At 33.8% G+C, this 6000-nt stretch overlaps 1 long non-coding RNA gene across 5 annotated transcripts in view; it reads left to right on the top strand.

Annotated features, from left to right (window-relative positions):
• Nucleotides 1–5624, top strand: part of LOC105421397 (uncharacterized) — a 28309-nt gene extending 22685 nt beyond the window's left edge. For 4 of the 5 annotated variants that reach the window (XR_016051239.1, XR_016051237.1, XR_016051241.1 and 1 more), the window contains 2 exons: nt 884–957; nt 2758–3263. This is a non-coding gene — a long non-coding RNA (uncharacterized LOC105421397). Of the gene's footprint in view, nt 1–883; nt 958–2757; nt 3264–5408 lie in introns of those variants that run through there. The other variant, XR_016051238.1, reaches the window with a different exon arrangement.
• Nucleotides 5625–6000: the final 376 nt, after the last annotated feature.

Genomic DNA, 6000 nt, shown 5'->3' on the forward strand with positions numbered 1-6000 from the left:
ATCCTCATGTTATTGGTTGGAAACACAGGGTTGCGCTTCCCCCCTGGTGCTATGCTATGATCTTTGAGGAGACAGCAGATGTGGGTTCTTGATTTCTTCTCTCTCCTTATGACAGCAGGGAAGCAAACTTTGATATGGACGCACTTTTTAATTAGAGTGTATCATGGGATTCTATTCTAGTTGTAAGTTGTAGCTGACCTTTTAGCCTCGAGATGCAGCCGCATCTTCTAAAATACTAATAAGGTTGCCCATAAAATCAAAAGAAAAAAGAAACACCATAGAGAAGATTCTTAGCAGTGATATAGACTTTATTCGCATATATATTGATCTGCATGTAGCTGATACGTTTATTAAGATATTGAGCCATGTGAGTTGGAAATCTTACCAAAGCTCATATTATGAGCATACAGATATGATCTGAAATAAAGTCTTGGGATTGTCCTGTTCAATCTCACATAAGTGCTAGATTTGCAAAAACCACCTTTCTGATTAAGAATCATGCATTCACTATGCAAAATCCACATGTCTCTTCTGTTATGAAATTCTGAATTGGTTGCCGGATCTGTCTTCAACTGTAATTCATCCCCTGCTCCTGAATATGCCTATATGGGATAGAATTGTCAGTTACTTATTTGCCATTCTTCTATTGTGAACCTCAACGTAGAAATTATTTTCTACAAGGAGCTGTTCACTAAAGGAGATTTTTCTTTTGCTTGCCTTTTTGCATTTATAGCATCTTGTTTGAGTTCTTCATTGCTTGTCTATATGAACTTGTAAGATTATGATTGCTTTGAAGTGGGTACCAATTTCCATTATTCGATATCCATGATATTTGCTTTAAGCAATGACAGTGAACTTCAGCTGATTAGATTTTGATTTTCAGGGTCACCATACCAAGGAGGAGTATTCTTCCTTGATATCACATACAAGAGTGATTACCCGTCCAAACCTCCCAAGGTATGAAAGATGAAAGTTTTTCATAGTGACAGTTCCATTTCATAAGAGTATTTCATTATGAAAGTTCTTCTATTAATATTTGGTTTTGGATGTTAAACATTTGGGTGTGGTTCCTATTCTTGAAATCATGACACATACATGGAAAGTTTTACTTAGTGCTCTTTTGGAATTTTTGTTCGTGCACACTTCCTTTTACATCCTAGAAGTGCCACAGATGGTTAGCAATGCACACATGGACTCACGACATTTTGTGGCTATGGAATAGGTTGGTAACTATTCATGTCTATATGCCATGTTTTAGAACTTGGCAGATTGGCCAAAGTTGACTCGTTTTGACAACTTGTGAAGTCTTTACTTGTTCTTTTTTTTAAAAGAGATTTGGTCGAGACATGTGGATTCCTCTTGGCTCTGGAGCAGGCTGAGTCTTGAGCCAATTCCATGGTTTGAATATTTGATAGATTTACGTGTGTATATTCATTTCTATGCATGTTTGTGTAGCGCAATTGCTGAATCCTTCAATGATCAAGCCAAAAAATTTAAATATTTCATTACCTTATATTGGTGTGAAACTTTGAATTTATTTTGTCTTTGGAAAACTTTAAAATTACTTGTATCTGTGGGCCTACATTTATATATAAGCGCACATGCACATTTTTCTGCTCTAAAACAAAGGTTGTGACCAAATAGAGCATTAAGTTGTGTGTGCAAAGAAGACGAGGTACAATCTCTGCCATAGTCACGAGAAGATTTGCATTTATCTATGTAAAGAATGTATGCTGTAGAATACCAGTAGGATGCTACATGTCCTCGCTACTATCAATGGACAGTGGAGATGACATTTAGCTTACTGCTCATGTGGTTTCCTATTTTGACATGGTAGCAGAGCTTGTCCTAGGAGCCATACAGCAGGAATACTAGGGTTGAATCAGATTTCTCACTCTTTGGAGATTCCTGTCTTCGTCTAAATGATCAGTTGACTAATTGAGGTTAACATCTCAATTATGGAATTTCTAGTTTGTAATAGGTGTCAAGAAACTCTAGATCAAAATGTGCAAAACTAGCTTAGAACCCATTGTTTACTAAACAATATTACTGAGCAAGGATCGAAGGGGAGATCAATAAACAGGGTTTTGTATTGACCAGTATGATCCGAGTTTTAAAAGCATGATCGATAATCGTAAGGGAGATCTATACGGGCAGTGTTATATTCAATAATATTTGACCCAATGTAACATTCTTGTCACAGACGGAACTCCAGTTTGGGGGACTCAAATTTCTTAGATTCAAGCCCAGTGGATTGTTTTTATAGTATTTTTCACTGTGAGGACACAACAGTTTGGGAGGCTGTATTTTTCTGATTTGCACTGTGAGGACACAATGTGCATCTACATTCCAATTTTGATGCATTTGGATTTGTATATCCAGAATCACAATGATTGTAGTAAGATTGGGTCTTGCGGTTGAGCAATCTTTATGTATTTTTTTTAAAGAAAGAGGTGAATGTTTAATATCTGTCAGTCTGTTTTGTCAATCACTTTGATCTGTTGAAGTGTTGTTATTTTTGAAGAATTGTACTAGATAGATCAATAGATTGAAACTTCCGTGTTCTAGTATTCTGCATTAAACATGGTCCTTTTTGGTTAAATGTCTTGAAATGTGCTAGCATGTATACTTGGTTAGTATTGCTTATTCTGCAAATTCATCATCAATGTTTTATCATATTTCTTTTGTCTTCTTTCCTTCAATGTTGCATCCATACTTCCTAATTGGTGGAAATCTCATAGGCAGTTTGACATGCAGGTCATATTTAAACCTCGAATCTACCACTGCGATGTTGATGTTGCAGGCAAACATTTTAAAAGATAGTTGGTGTCCTGTCTTGACAATTTTGAAGGGGTGCCATCAGATCAATATTTACTAATCCTGATCCTTGTTAGTACCATTCCTTCTCTTTAATTGTGTTCTCGTGTGATTCTTGGCACAACACATGCGTCACACACGAGAAAGAGAGAGAGAGAGAGGCAATATCGGCTCTAACAACTTGAGCGGTTGAGCCACATGTACTTGTCAGTGTGTGCATGTGTGTACAATGCACATACTTCACGTATCTCATGTGGATGGTTTTGTGATAGGGGTAAGATTTACATGCATTAAAGGCTTGTCACTCTGTCTATTGCATTTTCTTTTTCCCCTAGTTGAGGGGACCCTCATATGGGATGGCTTGGATGTAAAGCATCCTTTTTTATTAAGGTGAAAGTTAACATGATTCACTCTTGAGGAATGAGTCTACATAATGCTTATATGTGTGTGTTAGTGTTGTGTGTGTGTGCACGCCATGAGTTTATAAGGGCACGTTTGGACAGTGTCTTCTTGATTACTTTTGATCAAGAACCAAGTCAAAGGGTTCTTTTAAAAAAAACACAAAATAATAATAATAATAATAATAATTTATTGTCAAATTATGCCATTAATTGGCTTCTTTAAAAAAAATGGTGCATTTGGCATACGGATGCATCTGTAGGTGTAGAGGTAAGGTGCACTTTCAAATTTTATAATGTATATAATTTTAATGTAAAATGTTCTTAGGATTATCTCAAAATCTATTTTTATATCTAAATATAAAATTTTAAATTTCAAAAATGGTTAAAATCAAGTAGATCTATAACATATGAAAATCTTGAAAATGGATGGTGTAGATGATATGTTGTGAAATAGTAGATATGTTGTAAAACGCACTATTTTTGAGACTTAAAATCTTTTTATTTTTCTTAGTCATACATCTCGATGTCGAGATGATCAATCAAAGGGTTTTTCAACATTAAAACTACCTTTTCCGATGGATTTTTTAGGGGCATCCTTAGTTCTACATTATAAGGTTGCATCCTTGTATTAACTTTTTCCTTACAAAAAAGCCAGAGTTCATAAACATTGTGGACCGATGTCATACAGTTTGATGAATTGGAAATGAAGTAGTAGTTTTATTCCTGGTTTGTGGCCTGTCGAAACACACCCTGACAGTTTAGATTTTAACTCCGTGACATGAGGCATTGGTGAGAAAACCTATTTGGGATATTGAAATTATTATGCCAAACATAAGTGTTGACTATTTTCCCAATCCTGGCAGATAATCCACTTGTTGCAAGCATCGCTCACCAGTATTTAACTGACAGAGATATGCATGACAAAATAGCAAAATTGTACAGTATTTTCACCCCGCAACTGAGAGCCGTTGCAGTTTAACGTGAAAATTCCTATTGTTCGATTGTTTTGGAAATTGGGGAAAAAATAAACCGCCACAAAACTTATTATGTTCGTTGCACTACCGTTATGGATAGGTCCGTGATGATATATATAGGAAGATACTACAAACTGCCTATAGGCAAAAATGAGCAATGATTTTGCCTATCATCATCACCATTTAAACTTCATCACACTGTTACAATTATTTGGTAGTATTTGAATTTTTATTTTTTTTCTACAAATCCAAATTATTTAAAATTTGGAGCCTGAGTACATCTTAATAAGGCGCATCTAATCAAAATATGAAAAAAAAATAATTGGCAAAATATAAATTAACTAAAATACTCTAAAAAATTTACAGGAATATTTTGGTCAATCCATTTTTTACGAATTATTTTTTTCATATTTTTATTAGGTACGTTTCACTAAGATGTACACACTTCAAATTTCATATCATTCCGATTAGTAAAAAAAATAAAATTTGAAACACTACCAGATAATTGCGATAATGCGATGAAGTTTGGATGGTGATGAGTGGTAGGCGAAATCACTGTTCATTTTCGCCTATATGTGTTTTGTAGTATCTTTCGCCTATATGTGTTTTGTAGTATCTTTATATATATATATATATATATATATATTGCTAAATTCTGAGAACCATGTATCATATTAAATCCATGAGTTTTCAAATTTATAGTTAATATATCTAATATATTTGGGTCTGTTAAAGAAACAGAAAAATTTGGAAAGCAATTAAAATATATGGGTCCACTACATAGGCTGGATTCTACCATGCTTAAGAGTGAATTTGAGAACTTATTGTGTCTTGTATCTCTTAGGCATACAAGCACTGAAGTGTTTAACCCTAGACGAGTTAAAGGTTTAATGGCTATTTGGATTAATCCAATGTGCAAATATTTATAATTATTTTTTTTATGTTTTTCAATAATTTTTCTTGATAATAATTGAAAGTCTTCCTGGTTTTGAGTTACAGATAGACTTTCTTCTACTGTTTTTATAGCATAACCTAATTTAAATTTGAATGATCCTTTCTGGTAAATATCTTTTATTGGTATTTTAGGAATATTTCAATTTTGGATATGATGTTCAATATCATTTATGATGATCTCCTCTTTATTTTTAACTCTTAAGGTTTGAGTTTGAGTTGCAGTATTACCTTTAAGATTCCTAATTAAATTTGTCATCTGTAGGTTGCGGATAATGACAATCTAGACGATCAAGGGTCCAGCGTGTTCCCCTAAGCAACTCTTCCTGGCCTTGGCGCGTACTTTGCCTAGACTTTTCTTTTCGTCTCTTGTCTTAACTCTCGGACCAACTTTCTTAGATGTAAATTTAACTAGGTTTCTACAGTAATATTGTAACTTTTCACTCTTAACAGTTTACTATTTTTACTGTTGGCTCTGATACCAAAACGCGCCGGGATCTACAGTAAAAACATTATATATTGTTTAGAGTAAGTATGTGAATATTAAACTGTTATATTTTAGTATTTCTTGTAAAATTTTGTAAAAATTTAGACAAAATAAAATTATGCAGATGAAAGGTAGGATTGATATACCTATCATTAACCACTGTGTGTGGTTGAAATTCCCTATTTTAAAACTAAACACTATTTTAAATTGCATAACATCAATATTTCATTCTTATAGAAATTTGTACATATACATTCAAAAGAAATACAAACTGTAAAGTTACAAGTAACGGACTGTATACAAACTGGTTAGACTACAAAAGAGACTATCTGTCAGACTACAAAAGAAACTATCTGTAAATACAAGCTGT

The sequence above is a fragment of the Amborella trichopoda genome, chromosome 3 (assembly GCF_054954075.1).
Source record: "Amborella trichopoda isolate Santa Cruz 75 chromosome 3, AtrichopodaSantaCruz75HAP2 v2.0, whole genome shotgun sequence".
Taxonomy (NCBI): domain Eukaryota; kingdom Viridiplantae; phylum Streptophyta; class Magnoliopsida; order Amborellales; family Amborellaceae; genus Amborella; species Amborella trichopoda.